General features: G+C 36.8%; 1 non-coding gene across 1 annotated transcript; it reads left to right on the forward strand.

Moving 5' to 3' along the window:
- Positions 1-11302: 11302 nt before the first annotated feature.
- TRNAH-GUG (transfer RNA histidin (anticodon GUG)) lies at positions 11303-11374 on the forward strand. The gene has a single exon. It is a non-coding gene; the product is annotated as a tRNA-His (tRNA).
- Positions 11375-23506: the final 12132 nt, after the last annotated feature.

Here is a 23506-nt window from a genome sequence, read left to right on the forward strand (position 1 = left end):
CGTGGGAGGAGATGAGGTGAAAAGTCCTTTGCATGTACAAATGAGGGGGTATTTATAGCCAAGGGTGAAAAATGACCCTTGTGGCTGTTTGACTACCCTCATGACTGTTTGACTTCCATGACTTTTTGACTTTAGATGACTTTTTATACAACAAGTGGGTATCTTGGACTTCCACGTTACATTACATTGATTGACAACATAGCCCATAGTGGAGATGTGGGTGACATGACTCATGACATGACAGTGCTAGTACATTTGTGTTATTGTTGGAGTGCATGTCGAGCTACAACACTGTTGGGTTATGGATGTCTTCATGGTGTATCATAGCTTCACCTCCACATGGAAAAGTGAACAGAGTCTTTAATGGCCTTCGGTTCGCTTGATGATGCTTAGGTATGTTGCTCCTTACTTGCATGTTGGAAGGCTTGACAGGCTCATCTGTTTGTGAAAGGTGCATGTTCATCCATTCGTTTATTCATGAGCACATCTTGCATGTTTTCTAATCCGTCCGCTAGTGAACATCTCTTTTCATGATCATTCGTTCATGAGCACATCTCTTCGCGTGCATCGTTCACTCGTCTGTTGGTGAACCTATCCTTCTGCATGTTCTCCCTTCATTCATCCCATTCATCATCTTGCCATGTTTGTTGGTGTAGCTATACCTGCATTCACCCATGATGAGACGACATCAAATCCAAAACCTCCTAGTCTACCATAACACATGATCATTTCAGATGTAGGTGACTGAGATAGGCAGCAAGGTTGCGAAGTGGGATGATGGCTCCGGGCATTGTTGATGAAAACTATGGAAGAGCCACTGAGTGAGGAAGATGGACAATCCAAGTTGATAGTGACTTTCTACAAGGTATGGTTCCATTGGAAGGAAAAAATTGCGCAAATTTTGGGAGGGACTGTCCGAGCTGTAGGAAGGCAAGGTAGGCAAGATATGCGCAGTTTTTGGAACGAGCGGGAAACAAGGGACAGAAGGAAAAATTTGTACAATTTTATGGAGGAACAGGTCGGGCTGCAAGGAGCGTCACCAAACAAATATTACGCAGTTTTTGGGAGGAATTGACGAGGAGCCTGGTAGCCAAAACTACACAATTCCCAGAGGGAACTGGAAGTTGGTTGCTTGGGTCATTGGTAGCCAAAACTATGCAATTCCCAGAGGGAATTGGCAGTTGGCTGCTGGGGTCACTAGCAGCCAAAACTGTGCAATTCCTGGAGGGAACTTGCAATTGGTTGCTGGGTCACTGGCAGTAGAACTGCGCAATTCCTGGAGGGAACTAGTAGTCTGCTGTTAGGATCTCCTAGTATAGGAAACTGCACTGAGGCTAGGAGGTCGGCCTGCTAATCATCTCTGTGCAATTTCTAAGCTGAGCAGACTGTTGGGTAGTAGAAGGCCTGCTCATGAAAATTGCACAATTTCTTGGATGAGCATCCGGTTGACTGCTGGGATGACTGACTGGGAAAACTGAACAATTTTATAAGGGAGATAAGGACGGGCACTTGGTGTTTGTCCGACATGTCTACTCAATTTTGAAGGGGAGTCAATCCTAGGGTGACTGTCGGGTCCGACTGTCTAGGTGGTCAGTATGAAAGTGGATTGAATTTCTTGTGGGCAGTGCAACATGAAAAAGCTTGCTTGATCTACGCTGTTCTGGTTAACATTCAATCGAGTCGATGGTGGGGTGATGTTTTTGCTATGAGAGGGGAGTCTATTCGTGATAACTTCAACAAAAATGACTAAGTGTGTGAATGATCGAAAGATGCATAGGTGATCATGCAAACACACACTCTCATGACTCGACGACGAAACGACTCAAACCATCCAGACACACATGTTCAACATGACTGACCGACGGTGCAAGTGACAAGCGCGACACTCGTGATTGACCATTCATTAATCAAGACGATGCTTGCGCGACAGTGAATGTGACTCTGTGTGTGAGTGTGAAATATGCTTTCATAACGAACAAAACAAGCACATATGAAGAGAAGACTTTGAGCATAACCAGAACATGGTTGCAATCATTACTTAGACACAAACATGTAGAAACTTGAATGAAATGAACAAGTAAGGCAGATGCAAGCACTCACACGAGCTCACGAAGTGAACCCGAGTGTGTGCAGTCATCAAGTGAAACTCTCAAGGGAGGCTCCGAAATTGGGTGTAGGCCAAATTTTTGGAGGGTGCTACAACAGATTACTGTAGATCATTATTCCAGAGGTAGTCTCCAGGTGGAGCTCCTCACCTGTGAGATTTCCACTTTATTAATAAAGTTGATTCTTCAGTTTTTAACAGGGTGAATGGTAAGCAAAAGGAAGCAAGGTTATGAAAATATAATGGAATTTCGAGCTCTGGTCTGATGTTGAAAGAGAAGTTATGTGGCCTGGCTTGGTTTCAAGTCGGTGGTACATGTATGGCATCCATGGTATCATCATATAGAATAGTGGAAATGAAGATGAGTCTTTCAAGGCAACGCTTCTTCGAATTCATGTTTGATTTGATGTGGCACATTATGTGTGAATGCCCTGTGTATGATATATATTAGCCATAGATGCATGCATATCGCTTTGTGGAATTTACGATAGATTTGTCATGTCATGCTTAGCATAAGAATTCAAGAATTGTTGAATGAGTGAGTATCCTTTATAAGGTTTAAATAGATGATTAAGGATCCCTAACCTTATGCCCTTTCTTCTTTTCTCATTCACCTTTTTTTAGGTAAGAATTTCCATGTTTTGTTTTTTTCTTTTAGTATAATTTTACATTTAGGTTTTTTTTTAGAGTTTTTTAATTTCGTTAAAATTAGATTTATCTTAATCTCGATTTGTTAAGTCCCGAGAGGGATTAAATTTCTTGAGACACAAAATTTTTTTAAAGTGAAAAGAGATTTGAATTCTCTCATAGGTTGATAGATCTGGGGTTAACATGGATCTAGTTTGGTTATTATATGCACACATACCATATCTAGGTTGGATCTATCTCTCTCCTCTCTCTCTTCCCTAATGTGCTACTCTCTCCCTCTCTCTCCTACCTCTCTTCCCTCCAATGCTACTCTCTCCTACCTCTCTTCCCTCCTGTGCTACTCTCTCCCTCCCTCTCTCCTTCTCCCTCTCCCCCTCTCCCCCCTCCATCTCTATGTCCCCCCTCTCTCTCTTATCTTTCTCTCCCTCTCTCTCCTCTCCTCTCTTGTCTTCCCTCCTCTCTCTCCCTCTCTCTCCCTCTCTCTCCATCTTGCCCTTGTCACCCCATCCCTCTCTACCACTATCTATATTTGTCTTTGTTCTTCTCTCCCCCCTCCCTCTCTCCTTGTCTCTCTCCCCCTCTCTCCCCTCCATCTCTATGTCCCACCCTCTCTCTCTTATCTTTTTTCTCCCTCTTTCTCCTCTCCTCTCTTGTCTTCCCTCCAGTAAACATGATTCTTGCACCATTGGAAATTTCTCTTAGTGTAGATCAACATCAATGGGGAGTGGTTCATAACATAAGTGATGAAAGTTTTAACCCCAAAAATTACTGTTTGATGCTTCAAAATGGCTTCAAAAGATTTCAAACCGCAAATGTTCAAATTAGGACTTTTCATTAAAGCAACTCTACAAGTTGATTCCTCCAAATTTTTCCACTCTAAAAGCATCAAGATAGATAAAAAATAATATAATGATCTATTTAGGATCACCAAATTTTACCCCAATATAGACCTCACATTATTTGGCTACGCAAGGGTCTTCTGTTTTTACCCTTACTAGGTTTTATGCCATTAGGGTTTGAAATTGTTTCCAAATTTTACTATTATCATATGGAATTCATCTTGAAATGATCAAGACATAATATCTATTCCTGCCAAGGGTTTCCACCAATTACCTTGTAAGTTTAGATGTACATGTTTAAATATTTATCTTTTGGGGGTTACATAATTGGAACAATCAACAAACTCACTTATTGGAGTTCCAGAGGGTCAAAGTTCCTATTGGCTAGAATTCCTAACTATCATAATATCTTTATCAATGATAGTATCTATGGTCATATTTTTTGTCAATCAAAGTTCCAATTGGCTAGAGTTATTAAGGTCACAGTTCCTTTGGCAATCATAACCCCTAACAGCTATTATTCTTGAGGTCATAGTTCCTTTACTAGTTAGAGTTCTTGTCAGTCAAAAAATATGACTTGTAGGAACTCTGACCGACAAGAATAATAACCATGGGAATTATGGTCAACAAAGGAACTACGACCTAAAGAACTCTAGCCAACAATAACTTTAATCCATAGTAACTATAACTAATGGGAAATATGGTCCTAGCGACCTTAGTTTACAAGAACTTTGATTTGTGAAAATAAAAAAGATCATAGTTTATTGGTTATAATAGTCCCCTAATCAAATTTGATGGTCTTTGAGAAATTCCTTAGAACTATGACTGACAAATGGAGGTCATAGTTACTTTGTTAGCCATAGTCCTTTCATAATAGTTTTTGTGCTCATAGTTCCTATCAGTTAGAGTCCTTCTTGATTGACATAAGAACTATGACCTTAGGATAAATTACCAACAAAGGAACATTGGCTTTATTATCAAATTTTCATTTCATTTAAGGTTCCTATTAGTTTGAGTTCTTAAGGGAATATTTCATATCAAGTAAAGTTTTGCAAGTCATAGTTCCTATTGATAAGAAAATATGACCTATAGAAACTTTGATCAACAAGAACTATGATAAATAGAGGAACTATGACTTTCAATTGTTAGTCATAGTTCTAAGAAATATAGCTAGCATGAACTATAACCCATAATAAATCCGAGCAATGGGAACTACGATGACCATATTAACTTTGACTCACAATAACTTTACTTTAGCAAACAAATACTCCAAGAAATATTTTAAATATTTTGAGTAATATCTAAAATATTTAGGATTTAATCTAACTTGCTACACATTATGGCAAGAGTGGGTTCAATGTCCTAGGATGTGTTTGTGGCAATCTAGTGGGTGAAGAGAGGGTTCAAGCATTGAAACATAAGGAATTGAGCACAATCCAATTGAGGAAAACTCCTACTAATTTACCGCTAAACCATAATGCAAATGACATAACTTACTTTACTTCACCCATAAAAATAAGGCACCAACAAAGTGCTTTGCAAAGGGAAAAATTTAGATAAAATATTTATCTTAATTTACTAGGGTAACTAGGCCTTATATTACTAGTCCATATAGATACAGAAGATAGACCCTTGAGTTTTACACTAGATGTAGTTTTGAAAAAATTAAAAAGTGCACTCTTGAAATGAAACTTCTTATTTTGCAACTAAAAATTCACTCTAAAAATTAGATAATGTTTTAACAATTTTTTTTATGTTTTTAACATAGAAATATATAAAACTTTCCTTTTATTAATGATCAAGTAAGAAATGATTGTGAAAAACAATTGAAGTGCATAAGAGAGATTTTAACTGTAAAATTAAACTTCAAGCTTGAGAAAAAAATATCCAAGTTATAACTTACGCAATAGGTGCTCACATCTAACTTTTCACAAACTTTTGTTTTAGTAGTAACTAAAATTGGACATTAAATAACATGTCCTTCCTCTATAACCTACTCAAATGTAATGAAAGCATTAGTGTGAAAGGGAAAATTTCCTACTGATAAAGGTTAAAATCACACTTAACAATACTAATATATAACACATTTGAAACCAAGATAAAAAGGATATATTGAATATTATAACTAACTAAAGTAATTTATGGAGAAAAACTTGAAGAAGCAATAGTTGAAGATTGCCTTGACCAAAGAGTCCTTGTCAAATAGTTTCGCTCCAATAATCCACTTATTGATGTGCAAAAACAAAGAAGGAATCCACAAGTAAAAGTGATTTAATAATGAATATGAACCACACTTATTGGTTCAAAATGTAGGCATAAATAATTCAATGTGATGGATATGGAAGAAATAGATCATAACCATAACCACTCTAACTATTATGAACTAGATGATAATTACTAGTGGCCTTATAATTCATAATGGAATATACTTTGTAATGCATGAATTTTTCCCAATGATAATCTCATGGTGAAACTTATGGGCACTTCCTTGCATTTGTGGATGGTGCCCATTGCAAACTTATTAGATGTTGGGTTAATTTGGAAGTGTTTATGTCATGTTGAGTGGTTCTTCATAAGATTTTACGTACATCATATATGTCAAACCCTAAATGCTCCAAGATGAAGTTGCACATGGAAATGTGCTTTCCTTGGAATTCTTCCATTCATCATCAGATTTCTCTTAACAACTTGGTAAGCACCCTTCATTGTGGCCACAAGGAGAGGTTCACTTCCCTAGAGAACACCCTACCTGAAAGGAGAAGCATTGTGTATCCTAGAGTGGGGGGGAGGGTGCATTAGGATTTATGTGTGTTTGTGATAGAGAATTGAGGACACAACTTGTCTACCTATATCATCTTGAAGCCTTTCTTGTGCATGACATCATCTTACATCATGAAATGTATTCTTGGAATGAAGTGCTTTACTTATGTTGGCCTACATGAGTTTATTATAGGTTGTGACCTACATTGTATTATCATTGTATTGTTGACCTCCTTTCACTCTCAGGAATACACACACACACACACACACACACATAGAGATCCCTTGTCATTCATTCAATGTGTTCATTCTTATTTCAGTATTGTGTATAGATGTGACAAATAAGAGGAGTACAATAGTCATCTTCTTTATCCTGGATCTTCATTTGTACTTGCTCTATTTATATTTATTGGAATCAATAGGGTTTTATGATCTTCTTATAAAATCTTAAAGCCTTGGGTTAGGGTTTAATCCCTTCAAAGTTTGAGATTAGGGTTTTGAGATGAAAAACTAGGTGTCTTTGGTGTAGAAGAAGAAGAAGAGAATAAGGCACATTGCATTGGGGGACTTATTTTGGTGATTCATGAAAGTTGGAGCCCCTTGGTTGAGATAGGGTTTTCGATGTTTTCCAAGTAGCATGTGTCTTAGGAAGTTAGTAACTATACGAGCCTTGTGATAAGGCTATGGTATACATAATGGCTTCATCTTGTGTATATTAATGAAGTTAAATTCAACTATCCAAAAGTTATGTAAATTACATATTTGTTTTCTTGACATGCATGGTCTTTATAAATTGTAGTTTACAACTATATATCTTTCACTGATTTGTCAGAAGTAAATTACAAATTTGTTAAGTGGTTTGACATCATAATTCGGAGGTGAAGGGTTGTTTGTTATAAATATTGTAAAAGTAATTTTTCATATCTAGTTTATGCATGATAATATTCCTTGAGAATGCTAAAAATTATTGAGATGCGTTGGTTTATTTCCTCCTTGGATTGTCTATATGAAGATTTGGTTGTCAAGGATTGAAATATTGTTCTAATTTTGTTGTTATTTTTTTCTAGTTCATGATAAGCTAAGGCTAAAAATTCATAGGGTTAATATCCATAAAGCCTCTAGTAAAAAATGTTAAATTTATGTTTTGAATTAAACTATTAAAGTGAAAATAATTCTACAAAACACGTTAGTGCAGATAAAAATTCTTAACCTAATAGGAATATCAATTGTTTTACCAAATAAAAGTTTGCAAGGAAAACCACATACACTCAATTTATTTCATGAATGGTACATAGTGTAAATCCATTTGCATTGATTTTAATTCCTAAACCAACAAGGACATCAAGTGAGGCCTGCAACAAAGGTAGTCAATTTAAGGGATTGGCCATGAGACCTCCTACATGAAGCTTAAAGAACTTAACCACTTGAGATAGTCTACTAGGATACATTCAAATGTATATTATTTTAACATGGGTTATCAAGATTTTTCAAGTATGATTTGACTTTTGAGTTTGGATATTCTCTTTGAGGACACTAATTTAAGTTAATTCTTTCAAATTATTCTTAGCCTTAGGTCATACCCATAATTTCTTTTACCTATAACAAAGAAAATTTGTATTAAAAGTTTGTGTTTGGAGGCGTGACCATACGCCAAAAATTACAAAAATGGAAGCTTATGTCTTTGAATTAGTCAAGATGAAAATGCCAAAATACTAAGAGAATCATATGTCTACCTACAACATAACTGAAAGAGAACATTGGAATGGTCACGTAGATTCTCCAGAAAAAAAAAGTCCAAATTTTTTATGCACCTAAACTTCATGATGACTAGATTTTAAAAGGTGAGGCATCCTTCTAACACATGATTGACTCCTCCATTGGAGGAACCATTACATTTAAGTCTAGGAGACTATAATAGATATGAAAAAGAGAGACCTCCAAGGAGGAGTTACTAATTTTCATTTGGCTCAGAGAGGCTTGGAGGTTAACCAATTGATGACAAACAAAAATTTCCAATTCATCTTCAATGTTATGCATCTCGACTCAATGGTCCACTAATAGCTCCATTGCCATTGACAAAGTTGATGTAGTTTGATTATGTTAGATTTGTGGATGTAAGAGATCTTGATGAATTTGATAGAATTCATCCTCCCAGTGAAGATCGTTATTCCCCTCTGTCATTCTAAGCCATACGACTACAATTCAAACTATTGGAAATAGATGGCTAGCCAAATGCATTGAATATCACACTAGAGAACAAAAACTTCCCATAGTGAAACAACCGAAGGTTGGTCAAACATAGAATGACTAGGTAATTCAGACACCATACAATAGAGCAATCCCAACTATGGACACAAATAGACCAGGACTAGGTAGAGGGCTGACCACTAGAAAGGACTCAAAGCCAAAGAGAGAAAACCATTCGTGTGGAAAAAGGACATGAAACATAACCAATTCACTATGGAAAAGTTCCCCAAAGAGATTAGATCCATGGAAGATAATGAACCCTTCACAAGAAATACCCAAGATTGACCCCAAAAACTTGGCAACCATATTAGGAAATTCTCTGACCATATTGAACTCCATGTGACATCGCTCATTCTTAAAAAGGAAGGAATTGTCTTCAAAATGACCTTATCAACCATTGACATAATATAATTCAATGAGAAAGGATAGTGTATCATCATACTAGGAAGATCCCATGGGGGTTGCAATGGATGGAGCCACATGAAAGTCCATTGCATTTTTTTGATTTCCCAAGTACACCACCATTGATAATACCTAAATAACATTTTTGGCTTTGAATCCACACCTTCCCGTATTTTCATTAAAGAAAATTCATGCCAATTATCTACCAAATCCATCAAACGCAGGGCCATGAATGAAAATATCAATGTGATCCTATTTTTATTAATGTCTACCCATCTAAATAACCTCTTGTTATCATGCTAAATTGACTGCCTAGGTCAAGGAACTATCTTGTCACGTATAAGACAAACGTGGAGCATGGCCACCCTAGAGGATTGCAATGAAAAAGACACGTGGCCACCATGAACTAAGGTAACATGTCAATCGAGAACTCATCATAATCCTTGTTTTAGTTGTCAGATTTTCCATTAAGGGAGAGGAAAAATGATAAAATATGATTGCCATAGATTTCATGTTATGGTGGAGAACGATAAGTAATCATTGATTAAAAAAAGAAAAGAAAAAAAAAAACTAGCTTTAGTGATGTAGGTCAATTTCCATTTGATTTTCTATTTGGTTATTTTGCCAAAGAATATGGAAATAATTTGTCTCTGAAAACTAATCTAGGAGAGGCCTCATGTGATGATAAATGGAAAGGAGGTGTAGGTATCTAGGAAAAGTCCATTTTTGAATATGTTCTATAATGAGTTTTGAATCTCCAAATATGGATGAATATGGAAAATCTCAAGCCTTGGCTAAGATAAGCCCTTGAAGAAGACCATAAGCTTCAACTTGATTGTTGGAAGCCCTCCCCAAACTAGGAAAAGTTTAATTACACTTGTCCTCCAAGGGAAAAAAATAGCAACCCCCTCCCCTACTCCCTATAGTTATTTTCAGAAGCTCCATTAAAAAACAACATATTGTTGGACTAAGAGGATAACCAATTTTCGAATGCAAATTTCCATAGTTGTGAATCATAGTGAATAAGTAGTTTTTGGAAAAAAATGTGTGATAAGGAGTTGAAACATCCAATGTTTCGGGGGAACACTTTACCCATCACCAGGGACAAGAAGCAAAAAATAGTTTACCTATGTTTTATGCTTCTTGTCCTTGATTATGAGTGAAGTGTTCAGCTTAAGTATCAAACATTTCAACTCCTTGTGACACAATTTTCTCCATAAACTACTTATGTGCTAGAGTAACCAATGTTGAAAATCTTCTGGAGGAAGATGAAGATTCCATCTTTCTTTATGCAGGGCAACTTTGGGGGGTGAAATTGGGATGTCGAGGCAATTCCACCCAATGTCTTCTGAAGGGTCTAACTATTGAGGATATTCCAAAAAGTCATTCTTGGACTTGAAATGGTCAAACAAAAGAGAGCGAAAAGGAACAATTTGAAGAAAAATATCTTCTTATGAAAGATCGACCTATTTTATGCTAATCACAATTTCCAACATATAAATTTTGGTGATACTTTCTTCGGGAACCATTACAATTTTCCTTTAAAATAACCCAAATAAAATCTAGATCCTAATACTCAAAAAAGAGAGATGACAAAGCCATTATAGATGAGGAGGGAGATCGAGGAGAGAAAATTTCACATAAAGTTAGAGAATTAATACTCTTAAAAGACATGCGGTATTGATTCTTCATGCGAAAAACCTAATGGGCATCTTCATGCGAGAAAACTGTAACTGACAAATGGAAATGAGCACGTACATATATTGTTTATTCAAAATAAAAAATCTTATATTCATATTGTGGAGTCTTTCACAAGATTTGATGGCACATGTTTGTTTTGTATTTTGTTGTCAAAACAAGTATCTTATAAGAGAATATAAAATTCAAGTAGTCGACAACATCCGCCCGCCCACCGAGAGGCTCGAACGCATGACCTGGTTGTTTCCTCGTTCTGTATTTTGTCAAAAATGTTTGGCAATCTTATGTTTTGCCAAGAAAAACCTTACTATGCTTATATGGTATCAAAAATAGAGGGATCTTGGATGAGAATAAGAAATTGACCGCAGAAGCTCTAACCCACGATCTCCTCTGTTTCTATTTTGGCGCAAACATGGGATCTTAGATATTAGAAATCCAATAAGCGAAGAAGATGCCCATCGTAGGGATCTTAGATATCAGAAATCCAATGGCTGAACAAGACGTCCTAACACAGGGTAGGAGGCTTGCGCTCGAGAAGTGTAAAGTTTATAAAAACTAAAGTTCTTTATTACTCGAATAAAATATCCTTTTAAAACAACATCTTGTGGCTGTAGTTTAGTGGTGAGAATTCCACGTTGTGGCCGTGGAGACCTGGGCTCGAATCCCAGCAGCCACATCCTTTTCGTCGGGGTTTTTGACATGAGTATGCTGCATTGTATTTCTTTTGATAAGATTACGGAAATCCAAATATCCTTGGAAAATAGGATGCGAAGATGACAGCGTGAACATACTTAAATTAATAAATCATCAAAAAAACTGAAATCTTATAATTTCAAAACTTTGAACATATACCTTTAAATAAATTATTAATAATTAAAATTCTAAAACGTTAACTAACCCTGTACAAATTTGCCAAAATACTAATAATGCTAATGCAATTGGACTTTCCAAGCTACTACTATAATTTTTGGGACCATAAAGTAAATGTCCTTTCCATATAAAAATGAAAGTGGATTTGTGAAAATGTAAAATGACCGAAAATATGGATTTATGAAATATTAAAAAGGGAGTTAGTAGAATTATATGCTACACATTATAAATACCAAAATTTATTTGAAAACAAAAATACAACATATCTTCTAAGGGATAGATTTAGTCTTAATTGTAAAAATAATTATTTCACAACCACCACCACCTTGGCTCTTCTTACCACCGTCTTGGCTCTTCATTCTTCTGGAGGTCAGCACTGCCTCACCACCTGCAGAACTAAAGCACAGTACCGCCTCGTAAATGAATATTTTAATTGTTGTAACCAACATTAATTTTGGTATAAATACATATGTTGAGCTAAGGAAGACAATGCACTCTCTTTTTTTTGGTTGTGTAATTTATTTGGTTCTGTAATCAAGCAGCTGTAGCTGCTGCTATCTGAATCTCTGTATTTCTTTTTCTTTCATCTGGTATCAGAGCTAGTTTAGACTTCGTTTGAGAAGCCATTGTTGTGTACCTAAAATTTGTTGTTGTGTGAGGTTGAACAGAATTGTTGTGAGGTTGAACAAAACTGTTGTGCAGAGCGCTTGTAACTGATGCAGAGTGCTTGTGACTGAAATTGCTGGAGTTGTTTAATGTTGCACTGAATTTGTAATTGTTGTGCAGTGCTGGAATATGAGAGTGAAGCAAATCTATTTTGTGAGGATCCATTGCTAAACGTGGTCGAATATAGCTGCAATATTCTGTTGAAGATTTGTGAGGCCAGTGTGCTAGATGGGGCAGCGTGAAGTTTGAAGGAGTCGGAAGAAAAGATACATCTGCCATAAGTTGAAACTACCAATGTTGTAAGCTATTCTGTCATGACATTGCTAGTTTTTGATTGGCAATAGAATTATTTTTCAAATTCCTTGTTTGAAGGCCTTCTGAGAATGTTTTTTAAATTCAGAGAAGTTTCAATTGAGTAGATGGGGACATTTTTTATTTCCAACAATTTTATCTACACAGTTGAAGGAAGAAATTTATATTAAAGCTCTACTTGCTTTGGCATCGGATATATTTATTTTTCCATCTGAGTATTTTTGTCTCACTGTGTGTGGCTCTACTTAGCTTATTAACATTAAGTGGTTAATGAGTTAAAAGTTTTTTTTACCATTGTGGATTGAGTCAAGAAGAGTTTTTTTTGGAGAAATTAAAGTACTTGGTAAACCAAATTAAAATGGCTTCAAATACCAACACTACTCAGTCAATTCCTATTTTAACTGAGAAAAGTTATGATTCCTGGTTTATTCAAATGAGAACATTGTTGCGTTCTCATGATCTTTGGGGATTTGTTACTGATGGATATCCCGAGCCTGCTAATGAGGCAGCAGTGATGGCTCTTACAAATGCTGAATGAACATTGTTGAAAGAAAACAAAAAGAAAGACAATAAAGCTCTTGGCCTTATTCAACAAGGCTTAGATGATGTGATACTTTCAAAATTATCAAATGCAAAATCTTTGAAGGAGGCATGTGACATCCTTGAACCATGTTATCAAGGTGTAATGAAAGTAAAGAATGTCAAACTGCAGAATTTGAGAAGAGATTTCGAGAATCTGAAAATGAAAGACAGTGACACTGTGGATGCTTTTATGACTCAAGTCGTGAGTGTTGTTAATCAGCTACGACAATATGGAGAAGACCTCTCAAACAAGAGGGTGATCGAGAAAGTCCTTCAAAGTTTGCCAAAGAAATTTGAAGTGATTGTTATATCCATAGAAGAGTTCAAGGACACAAGTCAAATGCAAATTGAAGAGTTGACTGGTTCGTTGATTACACATGAATCCAGGATGTCAAGATATGATGATAGCTTGTTGGAGAATGCCTTCAAAACTCAACTTCAATTTCATAGAGGAAGAGGTAGAGGAAGATCGAGTAATAGAGGATGAGGCAGCAGAGTAGTTGATCAAAGATGTCTGCGAGATAATTATGATCATGAAGAGAAATCTCAGCAACGTCCTCCTAATTTAAGGGGGAGTTACAATAGAACCTGGCATCGAGGAAGTCAAAGGTATGATATTTCTAAATTTCAATGTTATTATTGTAAAAGATATGGCCATTTTTCTACTAAGTGTTTGAAGAGGCAAGCAGATGTTGGTAAGCAATCTACACACACCTCAGAGGAAAATTGAAGATAGTCAGAAGCCTGTATTTTTGACTTATAACATGACTCAAGAATGTTCGAATGATATTTGGTTTTTAGATAACGGTTGCAGCAATCACATGACTAGAAACAAATATTTGTTTTCCAATCTAGACACCAGTATTCAGTCTGAAGTCAAGTTGGGTAATGATATTAAGGTATGCGTTAAAGGCAAAGGAATGATTGTTGTTTATATTAGAGATGGTGATAGAATAAAAATTGATGATGTTTACTATGTACCTAGCTTGAAATGAAATTTATTGAGCATTGGACAATTAATAGAGAAAAAATATAGAGTGTTCTTCAAGAATAATGAGTGTATTATCATTGATAAAGATCCAAGTAATCAGCTGATAGCAAGAGTAGAAATGACAAAGAATATAATGTTTCCGCTTATAATGAGAAATGAATTGACTTCATCCTTGAATGTTTACAAAACTAAGAATTTCGATGAGTCGTGGTTATGGCATTTAAGATATGGTCATTTATATTTTGGTGGTCTAGAGTTGCTACAAAAGAAATAGATGGTGAAAGGGTTACCAATTATTCAACAACCAACAAGCTCATGTGAAAGTTGTATACTTGCAAAACATCATAGACATAAATTTGTTTATGGAATTTCGTACAGGGCGAGAGGTCCATTGGAGATTGTTCACACAGATTTATGTGGACCATTGCAAACACATTCTTTGGCTGGCAATGTTTACTTTTTGACTTTTATTGATGACTATAATCGAAAATGGGTTTATCTTCTGAAACATAAATCTAAAGCATTTTCTGTATTTAAAAGATTTAAAGCTATGGTTGAAAAGGAAAGTGGAAATCATATTAAAATTTTGAGATCAGATAGAGGTGGTGAATATATGTTAACGGATTTCATTGAGTTTTGTCAATCACATGGAATCAAGAGGCAGTTTACTGCACGTTATACTCCACAACAAAATGGAATAGCTGAAAGGAAGAATCGAACTATTATGAATATGGCTCGAAGTATGTTGAAGGAGAAGCATCTACCAAATGAATATTGGGGAGAAGCAGTAGCTTGTGTTGTTTATATTCTTAACAGAAGTTCGACTAAGAGCGTGAAGGATCGAGTTCTTGAAGAAGCATGGAATGGTAAGAGTTGTCATATATCTCATTTAAGAATTTTTGGTTGCATTGCTTATGCACATGTTCCTAAAGAATTGAGAAAGAAGTTAGATGATAGAAGTGAGAAATGTATCTTTATTGGATATAGTGATGAGTCTAAAGCATATAAACTTTATAATCCCATCACCAAGAAATATATTATCAGTAGAGATGTTGAGTTCAAGGAAGAAGAAGCTTGGGATGGAAGCATAGATAAATCTATTGCAGAGACAACTATATTATCTCATGGAGATGATAATGAAGATGAGCAAGAAGCACAAGGTGGACAACAAATTCCATATACACTTGCTCCAAGCACGCTAGTAAGCCAATCACCAAGAGTTAGTCCATTACAATTCAAAACACTGAGAAATCATGAACATGGCGAACCATCAGGTTATGGTGGACAACAAACAACCGGATCAGAGGTAAGTAATGATTCTAATCCTACAATAGCTACATTGAAGAATAGAATTAAAGGTCAAAAGACTAGAAGTTTAAAGGAATTGTATGAGTAGAATGATGAAATAGATCAAGTTTCAAATTTTGCATTACTTGCATATGATCTAGTAAATTTTGATGAAGTTGTGAAAGAAAATGTTTGGATAAAAGCCATGGATGAAGAAATTGATGCTATAGAAAGAAATAATACTTGGGAACTTGTAAATTTTCCTAAAGGTAAAAATACTATAGGTGTTAAATGGATTTACAAAACTAAAGTGAATGCTGAAGGTGAAATTGAAAAGCATAAAGCAAGACTTGTAGCTCAGGGGTTTAGTCAACAACCTGGTATTGATTATATTGAAACTTTTGCACCTGTAGGTAGAATTGACACAGTGAGAATGGTATTAGCTATAGCTTCACAAAATAAATGGAAAATATATCAGATGGATGTTAAGTTTGCATTTTTAAATGGTTTTCTAAAAGAAGAGGTTTATGTGAAACAACCTCGTGTTTAATGATAATGTAATTGTATTATGCTATGTATTATAGTTGACCAAATTCGTTGAAATTATCCTTTAAAATAATAATAAAAACTCAAAAATTAATTTAAAAAAGTATTTGTATATGTTTATTATTTTTTTAATTTTAAATTAAGTATTTATATTTTAATTAATTTAGTTAGATATATTTAGTTTATCTATTACAAACATTTTGGCCTTTGAAAGGTAACTTTGAATTTTTTGAACTATTTCTTTAAAATAATTTTAAATATCTAAAAAAATGATTTAAAAATGTATCTATATATGTTTATAATTTTTATATTTATATTTCAATTTATTGATTTAATTTATTTATTATAAAAAAATTATGCTTGGAAAGGCAACAAAAGTCCAATATTTGAGAGGTTAAGACGAGCTTCTCTCGCAAAGAACACTTCAAGACAAGTCTGAATGGTCTTTTGAAATTATAATAGTTAGAAATAAAAAATTCAAATAAACATTATTTAATATTAGATATGAATAAATATCAAATACTAAAAAATATTACCTCATTTAACCAACATGCATACAATAACTCCACATTATTAAACTTTTCTTTATTCAAATTTCATTTAAGTTTTTCGAGCTTGGTTTTTTCGAGTTTGAAATTGCAAGTTGGGAAGATACCTACTCATTGCTAGCCATTTCTTTGTCGACAATCTTTGATGACATTTGGCATTTGGGGAGCAGAGTCTGAGTGGAGGAGCGCCACGCTACAACCAATCATATCGTGTCATGGCGGACCAATAGACCATCTGCAGGCTCGTAGGGGGGACCTATATTCACATTACAGGTGGTTTATGTGGCTTACTACTTGCATGCATGTCTCGTTACATATTCTATTGCCACGACTCTACCTGACTGCTTTTACTGTCATCCGGGCCTCACATCTATAAGCGACATCCCTCAAGAAGCTCCACTTGTCCTCTCGTAAACCCCACAAGTGGAAACTATCCACTATAATACTTCCATTATCATTCTTGGTACGTTTTCTTTCATCTCTACGCACTCTTGTACGGGGACTTTGGTTTCATGTCTGCTTTGAACTCCTAGAGCTCAGTTCAGTTTTTGGTTTTTTATTCCTGGTCCCGAAACCTTTTTGGTGTATGCATCCATCACACTTACTGACTCTGGCATGCTGAACTCCTCTGCGGTGCTTCTCCCTCGGCTCTTGCTTCGATTGAAAGGTTAGTTCTTCAATACCCCTTATAGGTATGAATGAAATGGATGTTTCATATGATAAAACCAGATTATAATGATTTTACAGGAGCATAAAGTGATACAAAATTCTGAGTTAATTGAGGGTTGCAGGAAATTCAAGAAGTAATATAGTATCGTTTTAATATACTCCTGTTTTATTTGGAGTTTTTCATGTTACTAGGCTATCACAGTGAGGTTATATCTTAGTTATAGTTACAAGTGAATGTATTTGCTATGCTATTGATTCCCATGTCCTGGTTCAATTCTTCTGAAAGGTTATGGTCATCTTTGGAAAACATCAGAAAATACTTCTTTGTTTATAGGCCTTGCTCTGATATACGGTTCAAGGTGTGCCATTGGTGGTGCATTTTCGAAATTGTCTGTCGCTGTATTGTCTTCCCGGATGCTTCATCATAACCTGTATTTTTCTACTGTTTGAACTCTGCTGGTTTTTCCGTCGCCGGGAGTTTCGGCTCCATCCCATTTCCGGTGCATTGTCATGGATAGCTTTTAATTAACTTTTTCAAATTTCCATCCTCTGTAGGCTGCCATTTCCTTTTCTGCCTTCACCTCTGGGCTTTAGGACTTCCTCGGCTGCAACACCTGTCCTTTTTTTACTATTTTTAGTCCTTCTTTATAAATAGTTTCCACTTTCTATTAATACCTGGAGGCCTCTAGGCTTTTTCAGTACATTCTCCTCGGTTAGTGTCTTGTACTTTCGACCTTCTGCATAGATTTTTCTTAAATTCGGACTTCAGTCGATATCCCGAGGTGGCTATCTTTCTGGAAGGAATTTACTCACCCTGTTTTTGGCACGTGTCCTTCCTTTTCCTTGCGTTCGGTTGATGACGTCAGTCCATTCCCTTCTCTGAGATGAACATCCTCAATGTGGAATCCGACACGTTGGATCTGGTAAAAGCCGTAACGGAAGCTGAAGCAAATTATCATGGTACTGTTAAAACATCCGAATGGCACTCCAAGTTGGCAGATCACCTTCTTCCGTCCCACCTCATTTCTAATATGAATGCAGACTCTCTCACTCATCCCCGTCGCAAACATAATTTCCATCCTGCTAAAATTGCATCCCCCCCCCCTGCTATATGTTTGGATGGCGTCAAACTGGCGGACCATATCGCTAGCTTACAATCCCGGGCCCTGATTGGGAAATGGCACTTCCCAGACATGGACGATGATCAGATAAGAAAATGGCTTGTTGCCCAATGGAGCCCTCTCATTGGATATACTCGAACCATTGTCCGCCTAATGCGAGACTAGTACAGTTTCCATTTTTTGAAAGTTAAAGACCTTAATATCATTAGGGGTCTCTCATGGGTGCACGGGCGGAGTTTCTTGGCACTTCACAAGTGGTATATAGGTTTCGACCCTCTCAGAAACACCCCTCAGAACAATTTCATTTGGGTCAAACTACCTGCTCTGCCTACTGAATTGTGGACGAAGGAATCTCTTTCCTTCATTGGAAATTCTATCGGAAAATTTGTTTACGTCGACCCCAGATGTCTAGGTGCTAAAGACAAAAGGGTTGCCTGGATACTGATTGAGAAAGACTATAGAGGTGGTTTTCCTGACCACATCGATCTGATCTGGGGTAATTTATCTGCCAATCAAAGGTTAGACTACTGAGGCATACTTTTTAGGTGTTCCCTGTTCATAAAACGGGACATTTAAAAGACATATGTCCTCGGATGCCGCATGGAAAGGCTTGGAAAAAAGTTTACAAGATGAAACATAGCTCCCAAGCCACGGCTTTGTCTCCAAATAAGGATGACGGAGAATACTGCAATTTCAATTATGCGTCACCCTCTGCTCAAATCCTCTCTCCGTCCTGTTATCAAAATGGTCAATATTCACCGAAAATATTGGGGGGCCTGACTCATCGTCCTTTCCTATCACCAAGGTCTTTAAATCCTCCTCCATTCCTTTAACGAGATCGAATTCCATGGGAAATCTAAATTCTATAAGTGGCTCTGTCTTTTCGCCCCAGCCTCCTCCCCCGAAACCTCCTCACGATAATCCTGTTGAATCTCCCTCACCGCTTCCCAATGATTTATGCCCATCCCTTAAGAAGGATTCCATCCTCATCATTCCCTCGTCTTCATCGTCGCCTGCCAAATATGAACATTATTCGCCGAATCGCTCTGCCTCTAAAGGGAAAGCTCCCATGTCCATGGTTTCCCCCTTGGCTACTCCTCTCCATTCTCCTTCCAACTCCATTGGCAGTGATATTGACATGCTCCTTCAGAAGGATATTCTTCATCTGCTCCCTTTGACTATCCATAAACCCCGCAATTCATCTTCTCCTGTCATCAGTCCTAATTCGGCAAAAAACATCATTGTTCGCCATAAAAACAATAAGGGCAGTAGACACTTTAGGGGTAGATGTGGCTCTCACAGTCTAAATTATCAGGAATCCTCCCTCATTGATATCCCCATCTCGAATTATTCTGAATCTGGGCCTCTTAGAGCAGAATTGCCCGAGAAGAATTCCAGATGATGAATATACTTTCTATTAACATAAGGGGTCTCGGAGCTGACCCCAAGTTTGTAGCTCTAAAAGATTTATTTTTCTCTTCTCCATACAGGTTGATTCTACTTCAGGAAACCATGCATGACAGACAGGATACTATCTCGTTCTTCAGGCGTATGCTGCCATCCTGGTATATTGCAGCAACAGAGGCGAATGGCCTCTCAGGTGGATTAGTTATATTATGGGATCCGAGGTGGATATCTGCAAGAACATTCCGCTGCCTTGGGGGAATCCTGATGGTCGCAAAATATAGAGGATATGCTGATTGTTTTCACATACTTAATGTTTATGCTCCCTACAAAGACAGAGCTTCCTATTGGAATTTGTTTTTTGCCTCTGGTATTTTGGAGATTGAAACGCTCCTCATCGCAGGAGATCTGAATTTCACTTTGGGACCGAACGAAGTTTGGGGGAAGGGGAAAAAGACTAATCCTATTGGGGAAAAAATCAGGGAAGAAATGCTACAATATAATTTGGTAGAAATCTGTCCAAACTATTTGTCTCCCACGTGGGACAACGGAAGATGCGGGGAAGCCTACATAGCTAAAAGGCTGGATATATTCATCTTGCACGAAAATCTGCTGGAGAAACATGGCATTCCGAGCTCCCATACTCTCCCAGTGTTTATTTCGGACCACCGACTGATCTCTTTACAATGGACAGATCAAAAATTCTCGAAAAAGCTACCCTTTTTAATTTAACAGGTATTAGGTTGAGGATGAATCATTTAATTGCATGGTCCGTGATGTTTGGAGGGCTAACTGTCCTTCAATGGATGTTTCTCCGACGGAGAACTTGATTAATAAAATGAGGAAGCTTTGATCCAAAGTTAAAGAATGGCAAATTCAGAAAAAGCAAAAAAACTGTTTGGAATTGAAGAAGATTGATAATGAACTAAAAGAATTAGCCGAGGGTATGTCGTCACACTCCATTCCATGGAGCACTCGGGGATGGATTTGGGAGCTTGGAAAAATGAAACAGAGTTTATTAAAAATTGAAGAATTTTCATGGCGGCTAAAAAGCAGAGCCACTTGGCTAAAGGAAGGAGATAAAAACACTAAATTCTTTCACCGTTTTGCAAGCAAAAGAAGAGCCTCAAACTCTATATGGAAAATAAAAAATGAAGAGGAGGAGTATTTACACTCACAAGAAGATATATCAAAAGAAGCTGTCAAATATTTTAAAAAGGCATATTCTCGGGATGCTAACAGGAGTATAGAAGATATTTTATGGGGCATAGAACCTTTCCCAAAAATGTTTGATGATGAGGATAATGCAAGACTATATGTTGTTGTATCAGAGGAAGAATTTCTTACTGTAATTAAATCGTTTAAGAAAGACAAATGCCCTAGCCCTAATGGCTGGACCATAGAAATTTTCATTCACTTCTTTGATATGATGAAAAGTGATATGTTGGGGATGGTGGAAGAAACTAGAATTCAAGGGAAGATACATCATATCACTTCATCCACTTATATAGCATTAATTCCAAAAAGAAAGGATTCCCATACTTTCGTAGACTTCAGGCCGATATCTTTATGCAATACCATCTATAAAATCATATCAAAAATCATAGCTGAAAGAATCTGTGGCAACCTAGCAATTCACATCTCAAAAGAACAGCATGGGTTTCTAAGTGGCAGAAACATTTTAGAAGCAGTGGCTATCGGTCAAGAAGCTTTACATTCAATGCAAACCAAAAAAATTGGAGCTGCCATCCTTAAAATTGATCTAAAAAAAGCCTACGACTGTTTATATTGGAGCTATCTGAGATGTTTACTTATAAAAATTGGGCTAAACGACCTGTGCACTAAATGGATCATGGCATGTGTGGAAGGGGTCAACTTTGCTATTCTCATAAATGGATATCCCACATCCTTCTTCTTAGCTGAAAGAGGTCTGCGTCAGGGATGCTCCCTGTCACCCCTCTTATTCATCCTGGTCATGGATACCCTTAGTCTCCATCTGAAAAGAGCGGTTGCTGCGGGAAATATTGGCCCTCTTTCCATATCCAGAGGTAACTCTTTTACACACAACCTTTTCGTGGATGATGTCCTGCTGTTTGCTTTGCTTTGTAGACAATCTTGGCTCATTATGCATGAGATATTGAAATCATTTCAAAGGGCCACAGGCTTATTTATCAACGAAGGGAAATCCTCTTTTCATTTCGGCAAAGTCAATATGGACGAGATGGAATATATATCTCAGTTATATAACATCCAGGAAGTTTCCATCAAAGAGGGTATCAAATATCTGGGATACCATCTTAAGGCCACGGGTTACAACATTTCTGACTGGTCATGGATCATCAACAGATTTTACAAGAGAATATCGGGGTGGGAATTTAAATGTTTATCTTTAGCTGGCGGAATGATTCTCTCTCAGTCGGTTCTAGCACAAATTTCTATTTATTGGGCACACCTGTTTTACATTCCTTCAACTATCATTAAAAAACTAAACTTTCTAATGGCTACCTTTATCTGGGGAGGATGCAAGGATAAGAAGAAATTCCAACTTACAAAACTGGAAAAAATCATACTCCCCAAAAAAATGGGGGGTTGGAGCTTAATGAATCTTCATCTGTTTGGTTTTGCACTATTATGCAAATCATTTTGGAGAGCGGTCTTTGGGGAAAGTTTATGGAGTCAAGCTATTAGAAGGAAATATATGGGGAATGAAGATATATATTATTGGTACAGGAACAGGTTTATGTGGCCCTCTCAAGGATCGGCGATCTGGAGAAGTTTTCAAAAGATCCTCCCTTTCTTCTCCAGGAACATAGTTTGGAAACTGCATACAGGAAATAACATTCTTATTGGATCTGATGCTATCATGGGAGTAGAGATGGATTCCCCGATTTCTCCACAACTTCTCACGCTCCTTCACCAAAAAGGCCTCTTCTACTGGGCACAAGTAATAAAAGAATGGAAGGGTGCTATTCCTCAATGGAAAACAAATAGAGAGTTGGGCTTGTGGGGAACAATGGCTGCCCAATGGGACAAGATTATTTGGACTATGAAAAATGCTGGAATTTACAAAACAAAAGATAGAGATAGGATTGTCTGGTAGGTTAAGAGAGGCCGACCCAATGTGTTAGTGAGAGATATATATCTCTCCTTGATAGAACAGCGAAGAGAAATCTCTCAGAAACTGTTTCAATACTCCTTATGGAAGACTGGCTGTCCTCTAAAAATAATATTGTTTTCGTGGCTAGTTTATCATAACAAAAATCTCACATGGGCAAATTTACAGAAAAGAAACTGGCATGGACCAGCCATATGTATAATCTGCCTATCTAATGCAGAAGATAAGATGCACATTTTCTTAAATTGTCCACTATCTCAGAATTTATGGAAGCGGATGGCATCTTATTTTGGTTTTCCTAAAACTTCTCACCCCTCCATAATAGAGACATATGAATGGTGGGGTTCTCAGAAAACAGTTTGGCATCCCATTCCGCTAATTGTCAACTAGTTCATATGGAAGTGGAGAAATAAAAAGATTTTTCAAAACAACAAGGAGGAATTTGGGCATATTTTTGATAAGATTATCCCCTTCTATTATTCGATTCTCCCAAACAATCCTCAATAGAATAAGCATCAAAAAATAGCCTCAGATACACATCAGCTATTTTTCCCACGGGCTCATTTTGATGGAGCAGCAAAAGAAGGCAAATGCGCATGTGGAGTTTATATCGGTATATCAAGGGAGCTACAATACTTCATGTTTTGGAATGGTGGCAATGGAACAAATAACAAAGCCGAGGCCATGGCTCTACACG

This window comes from Pinus tabuliformis, chromosome 7 (assembly GCF_031772625.1).
Source record: "Pinus tabuliformis cultivar Carrire ecotype Pingquan chromosome 7, CPIR1, whole genome shotgun sequence".
NCBI lineage: Eukaryota > Viridiplantae > Streptophyta > Pinopsida > Pinales > Pinaceae > Pinus > Pinus tabuliformis.